This window comes from Coregonus clupeaformis, chromosome 18 (assembly GCF_020615455.1).
Source record: "Coregonus clupeaformis isolate EN_2021a chromosome 18, ASM2061545v1, whole genome shotgun sequence".
In the NCBI taxonomy this organism is placed as follows: Eukaryota; Metazoa; Chordata; class Actinopteri; order Salmoniformes; family Salmonidae; genus Coregonus; species Coregonus clupeaformis.
Genome location: NC_059209.1, coordinates 43,534,813 through 43,553,596, shown reverse-complemented (window position 1 = coordinate 43,553,596; position 18,784 = coordinate 43,534,813). Strand labels below are relative to the sequence as shown.

Here is an 18,784-nt window from a genome sequence, read left to right as displayed (position 1 = left end):
TTTTCTCTCTTCTGGTTATTACAGCAGTTCTCTGTAACTGAGGTAGACAGCTGTGTGTCTGTATCCATAGTACTACCATACCCCGTTCAAAGGCACTTACATATTTTGTCTTGCCCATTCACTTTCTGAATGGCACACATACACAATCCATGTCTCAATTGTCTCAAGGCTTAAAAATCATTCTTTAACCTGTCTCCTCCCCTCCATCTACACTGATTGAAGTGGATTTAACAAGTTACGTTGACAAGGGATCATAGCTTTCACCTGGATTCACCTGGTCAATCAGTTATGGAAAAGCAGGTGTTCTTAATGTTTTGTCCAGTCAGTATAGACATGTTGACTGTGATAAAGGCACTGAACAATTAAAATAGGCAGTGGCATGGTGAATATAGCCATAGAAGCACACATACCGTATGCCTCAATGCAGTCATATTCCTGGTTTATTGGGGGTGGCTTTCAGTTAGTTATTTTTGGCCACCCATCCCATGAGAGTGAATGTCATTCCAGTGCACTGCTTGCTATGAATTCTATCTGATGGTGTTTGCATGTTTAGGTGGAAAGACAAGTGCTGTCCCATTTGGAACACTACTTGGCTGGTCTCTATTTATGGATTATGTTAGTGTTTGGACTATACACAGGGTGGAAAGATCTGGACTGGACGGGCGCTGTCTCTGCTCTGTGGACTATACACAGGGTGGAAAGATCTGGACTGGACGGGCGGTGTCTCTGCTCTGTGGACTATACACAGGGTGGAAAGATCTGGAATGGACGGCCGGTGTCTCTGCTCTGTTTTCTCCTGCCAAGAGGACCAGGCTGGAATTTGGAGATTTTCCCAGTGGTCAAAAAGTAAAGTTCCATGTCTTCATAACAAGGAGCTATTACCTTTGATGCAATGATGAAAAGCTGGAACAAGGAACCAATAGGAGATCCTTGACAGCTATTTATGAAATTCCTGGAGTTCCATTGTTGTGACTTTGGCATCGTACTGAGATGTCTTCTTCGTCAGTATGGTTTAACTCCTCACAGTAAAATTGTGGCCCTGAGTGGCCAACCACAGCAAGTTGAACATCATCCTCAGCATCTGATTGGCTCAATAAGCCCATGAGAGCGCTCTGACACAATGGCTGCCTGGTGTCACAGGGTGGGTGGGTGCTAACAGGGTGGGTGGGTGCTAACAGGGTGGGTGGGTGCTAACAGGGTGTGTGGGTGCTAACAGGGTGGGTGGGTGCTAACAGGGTGGGTGGGTGCTAACAGGGTGGGAGGGTGCTAACAGGGTGGGTGGGTGCTAACAGGGTGGGTGGGTGCTAACAGGGTGGGTGGGTGCTAACAGGGTGTGTGGGTGCTAACAGGGTGGGTGGGTGCTAACAGGGTGGGTGGGTGCTAACAGGGTGGGAGGGTGCTAACAGGGTGGGTGGGTGCTAACAGGGTGGGTGGGTGCTAACAGGGTGGGTGGGTGCTAACAGGGTGGGTGGGTGCTAACAGGGTGGGTGGGTGGGTGCTAACAGGGTGGGTGGGTGGGTGCTAACAGGGTGGGTGGGTGGGTGCTAACAGGGTGGGTGGGTGCTAACAGGGTGGGTGGGTGGGTGCTAACAGGGTGGGTGGGTGCTAACAGGGTGGGTGGGTGCTAACAGGGTGGGTGGGTGCTAACAGGGTGGGAGGGTGCTAACAGGGTGGGTGGGTGCTAACAGGGTGGGTGGGTGGGTGCTAACAGGGTGGGTGGGTGGGTGCTAACAGAGAGGAGAGAGAAACAGGGAGGCAGTTCACCACTTCACTATTACGCTGTTTGTTTTCAGTCTCATGAGCTGAAATGGTTGGTAGTCTGTATGTACCATAACTCCATTAGTAGTCTGTATGTACCATAACTCCATTAGTAGTCCGTATGTACCATAACTCCATTAGTAGTCTGTATGTACTGTGATGTCACGAGAGGCTGTGTCCTGGAGGGACGTTACATCCCCCTGAGGTGGCTGCAAACCCAGACAGCTATGGCTCCATCTGCTGGTATGGTCGGGAACTCCACCCCTCTATGGCCAATCTTCCCACGCAGCTGAAACAAATGAGGAGCTGATGAGCTGAAGGTTTGGGAAGGGAAGAGACACACTGAGGGAGTGTGTGGGGGGTGAAGAGACAGTCTCCAACCTGGGCTCTCTGGAGGACAAGAGTGCTGCACGTCCACTTCCATGAGGAATATAAGGATTTGGAGATACTTACCTTTGGGAAATACTCACCTTTGGATATATGCACCTGTGGAAATACGTGAGAGACATTTGGAAGGACTTTTTGCTGGGTTGGCCACTAGCTGCAACGTGGACTACAGTAAGGCTGGGGAAAAGTTATCTGAGCGAGTGAGAATTATGATTTTGGATGTGGAAGAGACATCCCTGAACTGTTAACCCTTAAAGAGCCACAAGAGAACAGAATTTTGTTATATTTTCGTTAATTTCCCAAGACCTATAATAAAATCCTTGTTTTGTTTGAACCTTGTCTCCTTGCACTACTTGAGCAATCCCGCTGAAAGCTGTGTAGCCTCTCGTGACGTCACAGTACCATAACTCCATTAGTAGTCTGTATGTACCATAACTCCATTAGTAGTCTGTATGTACCATAACTCCATTAGTAGTCTGTATGTACCATAACTCCATTAGTAATCTGTATGTACCACAACTCCATTAGTAGTCTGTATGTACCATAACTCCATTAGTAGTCTGTATGTACCATAACTCCATTAGTAGTCTGTATGTACCATAACTCCATTAGTAGTCTGTATGTACCATAACTCCATTAGTAGTCTGTATGTACCATAACTCCATTAGTAGTCTGGATGTACCATAACTCCATTAATAGTCTGGATGTACCATAACTCCATTAGTAGTCTGTATGTACCATAACTCCATTAGTAGTCTGTATGTACCATAACTCCATTAGTAGTCTGTATGTACCACAACTCCATTAGTAGTCTGTATGTACCACAACTCCATTAGTAATCTGTATGTACCATAACTCCATTAGTAGTCTGTATGTACCACAACTCCATTAGTAGTCTGTATGTACCACAACTCCATTAGTAGTCTGTATGTACCACAACTCCATTAGTAGTCTGTATGTACTATAACTCCATTAGTAGTCTGTATGTACCACAACTCCATTAGTAGTCTGTATGTACCACAACTCCATTAGTAGTCTGTATGTACCACAACTCCATTAGTAGTCTGTATGTACCATAACTCCATTAGTAGTCTGTATGTACCATAACTCCATTAGTAGTCTGTATGTACCATAACTCCATTAGTAGTCTGTATGTACCATAACTCCATTAGTAGTCTGTATGTACCATAACTCCATTAGTAGTCTGTATGTACCACAACTCCATTAGTAGTCTGTATGTACCACAACTCCATTAGTAGTCTGTATGTACCACAACTCCATTAGTAGTCTGTATGTACCACAACTCCATTAGTAGTCTGTATGTACCATAACTCCATTAGTAGTCTGTATGTACCATAACTCCATTAGTAGTCTGTATGTACCATAACTCCATTAGTAGTCTGTATGTACCATAACTCCATTAGTAGTCTGTATGTACCATAACTCCATTAGTAGTCTGTATGTACCATAACTCAATTAGTAGTCTGTATGTACCATAACTCCATTAGTAGTCTGTATGTACCATAACTCCATTAGTAGTCTGTATGTACCATAACTCCATTAGTAGTCTGTATGTACCATAACTCCATTAGTAGTCTGTATGTACCATAACTCCATTAGTAGTCTGGATGTACCATAACTCCATTAGTAGTCTGTATGTACCATAACTTCATTAGTAGTCTGTATGTACCATAACTCCATTAGTAGTCTGTATGTACCATAACTCCATTAGTAGTCTGTATGTACCATAACTCCATTAGTAGTCTGTATGTACCATAACTCCATTAGTAGTCTGTATGTACCATAACTCAATTAGTAGTCTGTATGTACCATAACTCCATTAGTAGTCTGTATGTACCATAACTCCATTAGTAGTCTGTATGTACCACAACTCCATTAGTAGTCTGTATGTACCACAACTCCATTAGTAGTCTGTATGTACCACAACTCCATTAGTAGTCTGGATGTACCATAACTCCATTAGTAGTCTGTATGTACCATAACTCCATTAGTAGTCTGTATGTACCATAACTCCATTAGTAGTCTGTATGTACCATAACTCCATTAGTAGTCTGTATGTACCATAACTCCATTAGTAGTCTGTATGTACCATAACTCCATTAGTAGTCTGTATGTACCATAACTCCATTAGTAGTCTGTATGTACCATAACTTCATTAGTAGTCTGGATGTACCATAACTCCATTAGTAGTCTGTATGTACCATAACTCCATTAGTAGTCTGTATGTACCATAACTTCATTAGTAGTCTGTATGTACCATAACTCCATTAGTAGTCTGTATGTACCATAACTCCATTAGTAGTCTGGATGTACCATAACTCCATTAGTAGTCTGTATGTACCATAACTCCATTAGTAGTCTGTATGTACCATAACTCCATTAGTAGTCTGTATGTACCATAACTCCATTAGTAGTCTGTATGTACCATAACTCCATTAGTAGTCTGTATGTACCATAACTCCATTAGTAGTCTGTATGTACCATAACTCCATTAGTAGTCTGTATGTACCATAACTTCATTAGTAGTCTGTATGTACCATAACTCCATTAGTAGTCTGTATGTACCATAACTCCATTAGTAGTCTGTATGTACCATAACTCCATTAGTAGTCTGTATGTACCATAACTTCATTAGTAGTCTGTATGTACCATAACTCCATTAGTAGTCTGTATGTACCATAACTCCATTAGTAGTCTGGATGTACCATAACTCCATTAGTAGTCTGTATGTACCATAACTCCATTAGTAGTCTGTATGTACCATAACTCCATTAGTAGTCTGTATGTACCATAACTCCATTAGTAGTCTGTATGTACCATAACTAGCTAGTTTAGCCTACTTTACATCTGAACACTAATATTGCCACTCCTATTTGACATATCTTCAATTTAAGCCTACTAGAAAGTGTGTGCCCTCAGGCCTGGAGGGAAGCTAAAGTCATTCTGCTACCTAAAAATAGTAAAGCCCCCTTTACTGGCTCAAACAGCCGACCAATCAGCCTGTTACCAACCCTTAGTAAACTATTGAAAAAAATTGTGTTTGACCAGATAAAATGCTATTTTACAGTAAACAAATTGACAACAGACATTCAGCACGCTTATAGGGAAGGACATTCAACAAGCACAGCACTTACACAAATGACTGATGATTGGCTAAAATAAATTGATAAGAAGCTTGTGGGAGCTGTTTTGTTAGACTTCAGTGCAGCTTTTGACATTATTGATCATAGTCTGTTGCTGGTAAAACATATGTGTTATGGCTTTACTCCCCCTGCTATATTGTGGATAAAGAGTTACCTGTCTAACAGAACACAGAGGGTGTTCTTTAATGGAAGCCTCTCCAACATAATCCAGGTAGAATCAGGAATTCCCCAGGGCAGCTGTCTAGGCCCATTACTTTATTAAGTCTTTACTAACAACATGCCACTGGCTTTATGTAAAGCCAGAGTGTCTCTGTATGCGGATGACTCAACACTGTACACGTCAGCTACCACTGTCATGGTCAAAACATATTGATGCAATGGTAGCTAAGATGGGTAGAGGTTTGTCCGTAAAAAAGTGTTGCTCTGCTTTCTTGACATCGCTATCAACAAAACAAGTCCTACAGCCCCTAGTTTTGTCCAGTCATATGGTCAAGTGCCACAAAGAGGGACATAGACCCATTCCAGTTGGCCCAGAACAGGGCAGCACGGCTGGCCCTTAAATGTACACAGACAGCTTACATCAATAACATGCATGTCAATCTCTCCTGGCTCCAAGTAGAGGAGTGATTGACTGCATCACTTGTTTTTGTGAGAAGTAATTGTAAAATGTTGTTGTTGTTGTATGTATTTTACCCCCTTTTTCTCCCCAATTTTGTGATATCCAATTGTGATCCAATTACGATCTTGTCTCATCGCTGCAACTCCTCAACGGGCTCAGGAGAGGCGAAGGTCGAGTCACTCGAAACATAACCCGGAAGCCAGCCGCACCAATGTGTTGGAGGAAACACCGTCCAACTGATGACCGAAGTCAGCCTGCAGGCGCCCGGCCCGCCACAAGGAGTCGCTAGAGCGCGATGAGCGAAGTAAAGCCCCCCCGGCAACATCTGCACTGAGCTAAAGGGTAGTACTGCCCTAGAGTATATGCAAATTGCCATCATCAAAACTGAGGCAGCAGACTTTGTGAAAATTAATATTTGTGTCATTCTCAAAACTTTTGATCACGACTGTAGGCTCTGTATCTGTATGCTGTGGGCGTGTGATAAAAAATAATCATAACAACTAACGCTCTTATCCAGAGAGTCTTACAATTAGTGCCCTCATCTTAAGATAGCTAGGTGAGACAACAACACATCACAATCGTATCAAGTACATTCTCACTCAAGAAAGTATTTATCAGCTAAGTCAGTCAGTGGGAAAATAGCCTTTTTTGCTTTATTTGTAAGATTTTTTTTAGGGGTTGTCGGGGGCATCGTTAATTAAGATACTCTTCAAAGAGGTTTTCAGACGTTTTTGAAAGATTGGCCGGGACTCTGCTGTCCTGACTTTAGTGGGAAGCTTGTTCCTCCATAAGGGTGCCAGGACAGAGAAGAGCTTGGACTGGGCTGAGTGGGAGCTGCCCTCCCATTGGGGTGCCAGGACAGAGAAGAGCTTGGACTGGGCTGAGTGGAAGCTGCCCTCCCATTGGGGTGCCAGGACAGAGAAGAGCTTGGACTGGGCTGAGTGGGAGCTGCCCTCCCATTGGGGTGCCAGGACAGAGAAGAGCTTGGACTGGGCTGAGTGGAAGCTGCCCTCCCATTGGGGTGCCAGGACAGAGAAGAGCTTGGACTGGGCTGAGTGGAAGCTGCCCTCCCATTGGGGTGCCAGGACAGAGAAGAGCTTGGACTGGGCTGAGTGGAAGCTGCCCTCCCATTGGGGTGCCAGGACAGAGAAGAGCTTGGACTGGGCTGAGTGGAAGCTGCCCTCCTGTAGGGGTGAGTGGGAGCTGACCTCCTGTAGGGGTGAGTGGGAGCTGACCTCCTGTAGGGCTGAGCGGGAGCTGACCTCCTGTAGGGGTGAGTGGGAGCTGACCTCCTGTAGGGGTGTGGGAGCTGACCTCCTGTAGGGGTGTGGGAGCTGACCTCCTGTAGGGGTGAGTGGGAGCTGACCTCCTGTAGGGGTGGGAGGGAGCTGACCTCCTGTAGGGGTGAGTGGGAGCTGACCTCCTGTAGGGGTGTGGGAGCTGACCTCCTGTAGGGGTGAGGGGGAGCTGACCTCCTGTAGGGCTGAGGGGGAGCTGACCTCCTGTAGGGCTGAGTGGGAGCTGCCCTCCTGTAGGGGTGAGGGGGAGCTGACCTCCTGTAGGGCTGAGGGGGAGCTGACCTCCTGTAGGGGTGGGAGGGAGCTGCCCTCCTGTAGGGGTGGGAGGGAGCTGACCTCCTGTAGGGCTGAGGGGGAGCTGACCTCCTGTAGGGGTGGGAGGGAGCTGCCCTCCTGTAGGGGTGGGAGGGAGCTGACCTCCTGTAGGGCTGAGGGGGAGCTGACCTCCTGTAGGGGTGAGTGGGAGCTGACCTCCTGTAGGGGTGAGTGGGAGCTGACCTCCTGTAGGGGTGAGGGGGAGCTGACCTCCTGTAGGGGTGGGAGGGAGCTGACCTCCTGTAGGGCTGAGTGGGAGCTGACCTCCTGTAGGGGTGAGTGGGAGCTGACCTCCTGTAGGGGTGAGGGGGAGCTGACCTCCTGTAGGGGTGGGAGGGAGCTGACCTCCTGTAGGGCTGAGTGGGAGCTGCCCTCCTGTAGGGGTGCGAGGGCTAAGAGACCAGAGGTGGTGGAACAGAGTACTCAGGTTGGGGTGTAGGGTTTGAGCATAGCCTGAAGGTAGGGAGGGGCAGTTCCCCTCGCTGCTCCGCTGGCAAGCATCAGGGTCTTGATGTGAACTTCGACTTGAAGTGGAGTGTGCGGAGGAGTGGGGTGACATGGGAGAACTTAAGAAGGTTGAACACCAGGCGGTAATTTAATTCCACAACATTATGCAAATTAACCCATAGACCGATAAGCATGACAGGTCAAACGTATTTACGTCGACTGGTATTTCCATAAATTAAAAGGCTGAAAATCATTATTTATTATTCCCCTGGACAACTGACCTTATCGCCTTTAAAAAAATATATATTGGCTTAAAGCCGGCTATTACCAGCTAATGGAAATCCTGGTCTCCATATCCTTGCCTCTCACTGCCTTCGCTCCCTGGAGCGTCTGGGCTCTAAACCTCAATACCGCCTGGTGTACAGCCTGTGGTTCAGGGAACATGCATGCTAAAGCCTGGACGTCTCAGGTTTCTGCTTCCACACACGGCAGGGCGGGGCGCGTCACCTAGGGAACGGGTGCCTGTCCCCTCAAACGCCCTGTCATGTCCTGATCCCTGGTGACCCAGTGTAGAGCATGGTGGTGGATCATGTGATCCCTGGTGACCCAGTGTAGAGCATGGTGGTGGATCATGTGATCCCTGGTGACCCAGTGTAGAGCATGGTGGTGGATCATGTGATCCCTGGTGACCCAGTGTAGAGCATGGTGGTGGATCATGTGATCCCTGGTGACCCAGAGAGAGGAAGCCACCAGACCAGGTTGAGCCCAGGGCTAGGGCAGGATGAGCAGACCCATATCTTTGGCCAGGAAAAGCTTTGTGAAATCAGCCTGCTTTGTTTAGTCAAGGTAGTGGACCAACTGTCTTCATTTTGCCTTCATGCAAATAAGGAGTTACGTACAATTACATTTACATTTACGTCATTTAGCAGACGCTCTTATCCAGAGCGACTTACAAATAGGTGCACAATGGGGGCATTTTCTATTTCAAGGTCTCTGCAGCAACTCATTTCCAGTTATGTCATATTCACTTCTATCTCTTACTCCTGGTCTGTATCCCCAATGGTACCCTATTCCCTATAGGGCCCTGGTCAAAAGTAGTGCACTACATAGTGAATAGGGTACCATTTGGGATATAACCCTGAAGCCTATCTTGTTGGGAGTGTCAATAGGTCATTTTATCCCTCCTGCTGCTTGGCTTGTCTCTGACCCCCAGGGTCAGGGCCCCCAGATCCTGAAGGTTAGAGGTCAGAGAGGGTTAGGGCTAGCTTCTCTCTATAGCAAACACAAAAGTCCCCTGCCCTCCCAGGGATCCTAGAGGTTAGAGAGGTGGGCCAGCTAGGTATCCTAGAGGTTAGAGAGGTGGGCCAGCTAGGTATCCTAGAGGTCAGAGAGGTGGGCCAGATAGGTATCCTAGAGGTCAGAGAGGTGGGCCAGCTAGGTATCCTAGAGGTCAGAGAGGTGGGCCAGCTAGGTATCCTAGAGGTCAGAGAGGTGGGCCAGCTAGGTATCCTAGAGGTCAGAGAGGTGGGCCAGCTAGGTATCCTAGAGGTTAGAGAGGTGGGCCAGCTAGGTATCCTAGAGGTTAGAGAGGTGGGCCAGCTAGGTATCCTAGAGGTTAGAGAGGTGGGCCAGCTAGGTATCCTAGAGGTTAGAGAGGTGGGCCAGCTAGGTATCCTAGAGGTCAGAGAGGTGGGCCAGCTAGGTATTCTATAGGTTAGAGAGGTGGGCCAGCTAGGTATCCTAGAGGTTAGAGAGGTGGGCCAGCTAGGTATCCTAGAGGTCAGAGAGGTGGGCCAGCTAGGTATCCTAGAGGTTAGAGGGGTGGGCCAGCTAGGTATCCTAGAGGTTAGAGAGGTGGGCCAGCTAGGTATCCTAGAGGTCAGAGAGGTGGGCCAGCTAGGTATCCTAGAGGTTAGAGAGGTGGGCCAGCTAGGTATCCTAGAGGTTAGAGAGGTGGGCCAGCTAGGTATCCTAGAGGTCAGAGAGGTGGGCCAGCTAGGTATCCTAGAGGTTAGAGAGGTGGGCCAGCTAGGTATCCTAGAGGTTAGAGAGGTGGGCCAGCTAGGTATCCTAGAGGTCAGAGAGGTGGGCCAGCTAGGTATCCTAGAGGTTAGAGAGGTGGGCCAGCTAGGTATCCTAGAGGTTAGAGAGGTGGGCCAGCTAGGTATCCTAGAGGTTAGAGAGGTGGGCCAGCTAGGTATCCTAGAGGTTAGAGAGGTGGGCCAGCTAGGTATCCTAGAGGTTAGAGAGGTGGGCCAGCTAGGTATCCTAGAGGTTAGAGAGGTGGGCCAGCTAGGTATCCTAGAGGTTAGAGAGGTGGGCCAGCTAGGTATCCTAGAGGTTAGAGAGGTGGGCCAGCTAGGTATCCTAGAGGTTAGAGAGGTGGGCCAGCAGCGAGGTATCCTAGAGGTTAGAGAGGTGGGCCAGCTAGGTATCCTAGAGGTCAGAGAGGTGGGCCAGCTAGGTATCCTAGAGGTCAGAGAGGTGGGCCAGCTAGGTATCCTAGAGGTCAGAGAGGTGGGCCAGCTAGGTATCCTAGAGGTCAGAGAGGTGGGCCAGCTAGGTATCCTAGAGGTCAGAGAGGTGGGCCAGCTAGGTATCCTAGAGGTCAGAGAGGGGGGCCAGCTAGGTATCCTAGAGGTTAGAGAGATGGGCCAGCTAGGTATCCTAGTGGTCAGAGAGGTGGGCCAGCTAGGTATCCTAGAGGTTAGAGAGGTGGGCCAGCTAGGTATCCTAGAGGTCAGAGAGGTGGGCCAGCGAGGTATCCTAGAGGTTAGAGAGGTGGGCCAGCTAGGTATCCTAGAGGTTAGAGAGGTGGGCCAGCTAGGTATCCTAGAGGTTAGAGAGGTGGGCCATCTAGGTATCCTAGAGGTTAGAGAGGTGGGCCAGATAGGTATCCTAGAGGTTAGAGAGGTGGGCCAGCTAGGTATCCTAGAGGTTAGAGAGGTGGGCCAGCTAGGTATCCTAGAGGTCAGAGAGGTGGGCCAGCTAGGTATCCTAGAGGTTAGAGAGGTGGGCCAGCTAGGTATCCTAGAGGTTAGAGAGGTGGGCCAGCTAGGTATCCTAGAGGTCAGAGAGGTGGGCCAGCTAGGTATCCTAGAGGTCAGAGAGGTGGGCCAGCTAGGTATCCTAGAGGTTAGAGAGGTGGGCCAGCAGCGAGGTATCCTAGAGGTTAGAGAGGTGGGCCAGATAGGTATCCTAGAGGTTAGAGAGAGGGGGGCCAGCTAGGTATCCTAGAGGTTAGAGAGGTGGGCCAGCTAGGTATCCTAGAGGTTAGAGAGATGGGCCAGCTAGGTATCCTAGAGGTTAGAGAGGTGGGCCAGCTAGGTATCCTAGAGGTTAGAGAGGTGGGCCAGCTAGGTATCCTAGAGGTCAGAGAGAGGGCCAGCTAGGTATCCTAGAGGTTAGAGAGGTGGGCCAGATAGGTATCCTAGAGGTTAGAGAGGTGGGCCAGCTAGGTATCCTAGAGGTTAGAGAGGTGGGCCAGCTAGGTATCCTAGAGGTTAGAGAGGTGGGCCAGCTAGGTATCCTAGAGGTTAGAGAGGGGGGCCAGCTAGGTATCCTAGAGGTCAGAGAGGTGGGCCAGCTAGGTATCCTAGAGGTTAGAGAGGTGGGCCAGCTAGGTATCCTAGAGGTTAGAGAGGTGGGCCAGCTAGGTATCCTAGAGGTTAGAGAGGTGGGCCAGCTAGGTATCCTAGAGGTCAGAGAGGTGGGCCAGCAGCGAGGTATCCTAGAGGTTAGAGAGGTGGGCCAGCTAGGTATCCTAGAGGTTAGAGAGGTGGGCCAGCAGCGAGGTATCCTAGAGGTTAGAGAGGTGGGCCAGCTAGGTATCCTAGAGGTTAGAGAGGTGGGCCAGATAGGTATCCTAGAGGTTAGAGAGGTGGGCCAGCTAGGTATCCTAGAGGTCAGAGAGGTGGGCCAGCTAGGTATCTTAGAGGTTAGAGAGGTGGGCCAGCTAGGTATCCTAGAGGTCAGAGAGGTGGGCCAGCTAGGTATCCTAGAGGTTAGAGAGGTGGGCCAGATAGGTATCCTAGAGGTTAGAGAGGTGGGCCAGATAGGTATCCTAGAGGTTAGAGAGGTGGGCCAGCTAGGTATCCTAGAGGTTAGAGAGGTGGGCCAGCTAGGTATCCTAGAGGTTAGAGAGGTGGGCCAGCTAGGTATCCTAGAGGTTAGAGAGGTGGGCCAGATAGGTATCCTAGAGGTTAGAGAGGTGGGCCAGCTAGGTATCCTAGAGGTCAGAGAGGTGGGCCAGCTAGGTATCCTAGAGGTCAGAGAGGTGGGCCAGCTAGGTATCCTAGAGGTCAGAGAGGTGGGCCAGCTAGGTATCCTAGAGGTCAGAGAGGTGGGCCAGCTAGGTATCCTAGAGGTTAGAGAGGTGGGCCAGCTAGGTATCCTAGAGGTTAGAGAGGTGGGCCAGCTAGGTATCCTAGAGGTTAGAGAGGTGGGCCAGATAGGTATCCTAGAGGTTAGAGAGGTGGGCCAGCTAGGTATCCTAGAGGTTAGAGAGGTGGGCCAGCTAGGTATCCTAGAGGTTAGAGAGGTGGGCCAGCTAGGTATCCTAGAGGTTAGAGAGGTGGGCCAGCTAGGTATCCTAGAGGTCAGAGAGGTGGGCCAGCTAGGTATCCTAGAGGTCAGAGAGGTGGGCCAGCTAGGTATCCTAGAGGTCAGAGAGGTGGGCCAGCTAGGTATCCTAGAGGTTAGAGAGGTGGGCCAGCTAGGTATCCTAGAGGTCAGAGAGGTGGGCCAGCTAGGTATCCTAGAGGTTAGAGAGGTGGGCCAGCTAGGTATCCTAGAGGTCAGAGAGGTGGGCCAGCTAGGTATCCTAGAGGTCAGAGAGGTGGGCCAGCTAGGTATCCTAGAGGTTAGAGAGGTGGGCCAGCTAGGTATCCTAGAGGTTAGAGAGGTGGGCCATCTAGGTATCCTAGAGGTTAGAGAGGTTGGCCAGCTAGGTATCCTAGAGGTTAGAGAGGTGGGCCAGCTAGGTATCCTAGAGGTTAGAGAGGTGGGCCAGCTAGGTATCCTAGAGGTCAGATAGGTGGGCCAGCTAGGTATCCTAGAGGTTAGAGAGGTGGGCCAGCTAGGTATCCTAGAAGTTAGAGAGGTGGGCCAGCTAGGTATCCTAGAGGTTAGAGAGGTGGGCCAGCTAGGTATCCTAGAGGTTAGAGAGGTGGGCCAGCTAGGTATCCTAGAGGTTAGAGAGGTGGGCCAGCTAGGTATCCTAGAGGTTAGAGAGGTGGGCCAGCTAGGTATCCTAGAGGTTAGAGAGGTGGGCCAGATAGGTATCCTAGAGGTTAGAGAGGTGGGCCAGCTAGGTATCCTAGAGGTCAGAGAGGTGGGCCAGCTAGGTATCCTAGAGGTCAGAGAGGTGGGCCAGCTAGGTATCCTAGAGGTCAGAGAGGTGGGCCAGCTAGGTATCCTAGAGGTTAGAGAGGTGGGCCAGCTAGGTATCCTAGAGGTTAGAGAGGTGGGCCAGCTAGGTATCCTAGAGGTCAGAGAGGTGGGCCAGCTAGGTATCCTAGAGGTCAGAGAGGTGGGCCAGCTAGGTATCCTAGAGGTCAGAGAGGTGGGCCAGCTAGGTATCCTAGAGGTTAGAGAGGTGGGCCAGCAGCGAGGTATCCTAGAGGTTAGAGAGGTGGGCCAGCTAGGTATCCTAGAGGTTAGAGAGGTGGGCCAGATAGGTATCCTAGAGGTTAGAGAGAGGGGGGCCAGCTAGGTATCCTAGAGGTTAGAGAGGTGGGCCAGCTAGGTATCCTAGAGGTTAGAGATTGGGCCAGATAGGTATCCTAGAGGTTAGAGAGGTGGGCCAGCTAGGTATCCTAGAGGTTAGAGAGGTGGGCCAGCTAGGTATCCTAGAGGTTAGAGAGGTGGGCCAGCTAGGTATCCTAGAGGTTAGAGGGGTGGGCCAGCTAGGTATCCTAGAGGTTAGAGAGGTGGGCCAGCTAGGTATCCTAGATGTTAGAGAGGTGGGCCAGCTAGGTATCCTAGAGGTTAGAGAGAGGGCCAGCTAGGTATCCTAGATGTTAGAGAGGTGGGCCAGCTAGGTATCCTAGAGGTTAGAGAGGTGGACCAGCTAGGTATCCTAGAGGTTAGAGAGGTGGGCCTGCTTGGTATCCTAGAGGTTAGAGAGGTGGGCCAGCTAGGTATCCTAGATGTTAGAGAGGTGGGCCTGCTAGGTATCCTAGTGGTCAGAGAGGTGGGCCAGCTAGGTATCCTAGATGTTAGAGAGGTGGGCCAGCTAGGTATCCTAGAGGTTAGAGAGGTGGGCCAGCTAGGTATCCTAGAGGTTAGAGAGGTGGGCCAGCTAGGTATCCTAGAGGTTAGAGAGGGGGGCCAGCTAGGTATCCTAGAGGTTAGAGAGGTGGGCCAGCTAGGTATCCTAGAGGTTAGAGAGGTGGGCCAGCTAGGTATCCTAGAGGTTAGAGAGAGGGCCAGCTAGGTATCCTAGAGGTTAGAGAGGTGGGCCAGCTAGGTATCCTAGAGGTTAGAGAGGGGGGCCAGCTAGGTATCCTAGAGGTTAGAGAGGTGGGCCAGCTAGGTATCCTAGAGGTTAGAGAGGTGGGCCAGCTAGGTATCCTAGAGGTCAGAGAGAGGGCCAGCGAGGTATCCTAGAGGTTAGAGAGGTGGGTCAGCTAGGTATCCTAGAGGTTAGAGAGGTGGGCCAGCTAGGTATCCTAGAGGTTAGAGAGGTGGGCCAGCTAGGTATCCTAGAGGTTAGAGAGGTGGGCCAGCTAGGTATCCTAGAGGTTAGAGAGATGGGCCAGCTAGGTATCCTAGAGGTCAGAGAGGTTGGCCAGCTAGGTATCCTAGAGGTTAGAGAGGTGGGCCAGCTAGGTATCCTAGAGGTTAGAGAGGTGGGCCAGCTAGGTATCCTAGAGGTTAGAGAGGTGGGCCAGCTAGGTATCCTAGAGGTTAGAGAGAGGGGGGCCAGCTAGGTATCCTAGAGGTTAGAGAGGTGGGCCAGATAGTTATCCTAGAGGTTAGAGAGAAGGGGGCCAGCTAGGTATCCTAGAGGTTAGAGAGAAGGGGGCCAGCTAGGTATCCTAGAGGTTAGAGAGGTGGGCCTGCTTGGTATCCTAGAGGTTAGAGAGGTGGGCCAGCTAGGTATCCTAGAGGTTAGAGAGGGGGGCCAGCTAGGTATCCTAGAGGTTAGAGAGGGGGGCCAGCTAGGTATCCTAGAGGTTAGAGAGGTGGGCCTGCTAGGTATCCTAGTGGTCAGAGAGGTGGGCCAGCTAGGTATCCTAGAGGTTAGAGAGGTGGGCCAGCGAGGTATCCTAGAGGTTAGAGAGGTGGGCCAGCTAGGTATCCTAGAGGTTAGAGAGAGGGCCAGCTAGGTATCCTAGATGTTAGAGAGGTGGGCCAGCTAGGTATCCTAGAGGTTAGAGAGGTGGACCAGCTAGGTATCCTAGAGGTTAGAGAGGTGGGCCTGCTTGGTATCCTAGAGGTTAGAGAGGTGGGCCAGCTAGGTATCCTAGATGTTAGAGAGGTGGGCCAGCTAGGTATCCTAGAGGTCAGAGAGGTGGGCCAGCTAGGTATCCTAGAGGTTAGAGAGGTGGGCCAGCTAGGTATCCTAGAGGTTAGAGAGGTGGGCCAGCTAGGTATCCTAGAGGTTAGAGAGAGGGGGGCCAGCTAGGTATCCTAGAGGTCAGAGAGGTGGGCCAGCTAGGTATCCTAGAGGTCAGAGAGGTGGGCCATCTAGGTATCCTAGAGGTCAGAGAGGTGGGCCAGCTAGGTATCCTAGAGGTTAGAGAGGTGGGCCATCTAGGTATCCTAGAGGTCAGAGAGGTGGGCCAGCTAGGTATCCTAGAGGTCAGAGAGGTGGGCCATCTAGGTATCCTAGAGGTCAGAGAGGTGGGCCAGCTAGGTATCCTAGAGGTCAGAGAGGTGAAGCTAAACTCAGCGATGCTTTACTAAAAGGCTGTGTTGTGGTAAATGCATCATTGGCTAATGCAGGGTTTCCCAAACTCGGTCCTCTGATCTCCAATGGGTGCACATTTTGTTTTTTGCACTAGCACTACAAAACGGATTCAAATAATCATCAAGCTTTGATTATATGAATCAGCTGTATAGTGTCAAGCCAAAAACCAAAACGTTCACTCTTTGGGTTCCCAAGGACCGAGTTTTTGAAACGCTGGCCTAATGTGATCAGTGCTTGTTGATTGTTAAGATGTGTAGCCAGTGTTTTAGTGAGCCTTGTCATACACACCCTGTTCTGACCATTCCCAGAACCCCCCAGCCCTAATCCTCTTGTCTAGTTGGATTCTCCTACGTTACATCCCAAATGGCACCCTATTTCCTATATAAGTCCACCACCTTTGACCAGGGCTCTGGTGTATATATTTATATATTTATATATAGGGAATGGGGAGCCATTTGGGAGGCACCCCCAGTGTTCCGAGGGAACGTTGTTGAAGTGTCATAATGCCACTGTGTTTCCCTGGAATGTTGCTGCTATTGTTGCCAAAATGATTCACTGGGACGCGCCTCTCGCTCTCCCTCTCCTCTCTCTCTCTCTCCCTCTCCTCTCTCTCTCTCGCTCTCCCTCTCTCTCTCCCTCTCCTCTCTCTCGCTCTCCCTCTCCTCTCTCTCGCTCTCCCTCTCCTCTCTCTCTCTCTCTCTCTCTCTCTCTCTCTCTCGCTCTCGCTCTCGCTCTCCCCCTCTCTCTCTCTCTCTCTCTCTCTCTCTCTCTCTCTCTCTCTCTCTCCTTTCCTCTCTCAAAACAAAGTGATGTGTTGTGCTGTTGAGGGGAAGGCATGTTAGTGTTGCTGTAATTCCGTCAGAAAAACAATAGTCCAAACCCCATGTCTCTACCATATATGGTTGAAAAGTTACAGATGATTTAGCATGATTAGAGTGAATCAAAAAGTGATCACTGCTCAGTAGAACTCTGTGGAACAGCTGCGCGGCAGAACGGCGCTAACTTCCAATGTCAACTGACAAGCTAACTAGTGGCTGCAGGTTCGTGAGTGAAAACATGGGCTTTTTCTAAATGAAATCCGCTGAATACAAAACTAAATAGGGACTAAATATATATTTATTTACAAAGCTAACAGACTGAATTTCAATTTCCAGCCTCTGCGAAGACAATCTGTTCCTGTTTTCATTGTGTATTTCTGAGTCTTTCCCTTTAAATCGCGCCTCTTAACGTAGATCGCCAGGATCTGGAGGTGAAAATTACGACGGTATCAAGTTGATTTTGATTGGTCCAACCAGCGGAAACACCTCCAGATGGTACCACCTCACAACACCAAATATGGAAGAGATACAACCAAGAGCGGTGCAGTCTGAACTAGCAACGGTCACAGCAAATTAACGTTCTTATTTCATCAACATTGTCAATTACAAGTATATTAAAGTTATAATATTGTAGAGAACAATCTAATGATTCATTCTATATCATTTATAATGACATAGGGCAAATAAAACTACGTTTTGACATTCATTTTGTAGCACCCTCTTGAATTGCCCTGTTTTTCTGTACATCAGTGAGTGCCGCCCTACACAATACCAGAGCTGCCTGTAAGGCAACACAATACTGAGAAAGCAGCCAGTTCCACGTCAACGTGATTGGTCATCCTCTTCTGAGTGGCTTTGTCAAGGTCCCTCCCCCTCTCTGTAGGACCTCTCACCAACGGGGAACGGCAGTGTGGGATGTCAACTAACCAAGACCCAGACCTCACTGTGTGAATGGAAGACAGAATGACAACATCCCCTCTTTCTTGTCTTCTTGTCTTCAGCAGCGTTGACCTCTAACCTCCTGGTCTTCTGCCTCTGCTGGAACTCCTAGAGCTGACCCCAGGTAACAACCCCCCCCACACACACACACACACACACACACACACACCCCCCCCCACACACACACACACACACACACACCCCACACACCACACACACCCCCCACATGCACACACACACACACACACACACACCCACACCCCACACAAACACACACACCCACACACACACCCACACCCAAATATTTGAGGTGTGTCCTTAAAAACGTATACTTTCTGGATGATTTAAATATTGACTGGCTTTCATCAGGCTGCCCAATCAAGAGAAAGCTTTAAACTGTAACTAGTGCCTGCAACCTGGTTCAGGTTATCAGTCAACCTACCAGGATAGTTACAAACAGTACAGGAATTAAATCATCAACATGTATTGATCATATCTTAACTAAAGCTGCAGAAATTTGTTTGAAAGCAGTATCCAAATCCATCGGATGTAGTGATCACAATATAGTAGCCATATCTAGGAAAACCAAAGTTCCAAAGGCTGGGCCTAATATAGTGTATAAGAGGTCATACAATAGGTTTTGTAGTGATACCTATGTTGTTGATGTAAATAATATTTGCTGGTCCGTGGTGTGTAATAAGGAGCAACCAGACGCTACACTTGACACGTTTATGAAATTGCTTAATCCAGTTACTAATAAGCATGCACCCATTAAGAAAATGACTGTAAAAACGGTTAAATCTCCTTGGATTTATGAGTAATTGAAAATTGTATGGTTGAGAGGGATGAGGCAAAAGAGATGGCAAATAAGTCTGGCTGCACGACCGATTGGCAAACGTACTGCAAATTGAGAAATCATGTGACTAAACTGAATAAAAAGAAGAAACTACACTATGAAACAAAGATATATTACATAAAGAATGATAGTAAAAAGCTTTGGAGCACCTTCAATGACATTTAGGGTAAAAAGGCAAACTCAGCTCCATCATTCATTGAATCAGATGGCTCATTCATCACAAAACTCACTGATATTGCCAACTACTTTAATGATTTTTTCATTGGCA

At 49.0% G+C, this 18,784-nt stretch overlaps 1 protein-coding gene across 4 annotated transcripts in view; it reads left to right on the top strand.

Moving 5' to 3' along the window:
- The window catches only part of kank1a (KN motif and ankyrin repeat domains 1a), a 219,656-nt gene that overhangs the window by 9,972 nt on the left and 190,900 nt on the right, over nucleotides 1-18,784 (top strand). For 2 of the 4 annotated variants that reach the window (XM_045226874.1, XM_045226877.1), the window contains exon 2: nucleotides 17,605-17,784. The gene's annotated coding sequence lies outside the window, so the exon portion shown is untranslated. The remainder of the gene's footprint in view (nucleotides 1-17,604; nucleotides 17,785-18,784) is intronic. The other 2 variants (XM_045226875.1, XM_045226876.1) reach the window with 2 other exon arrangements.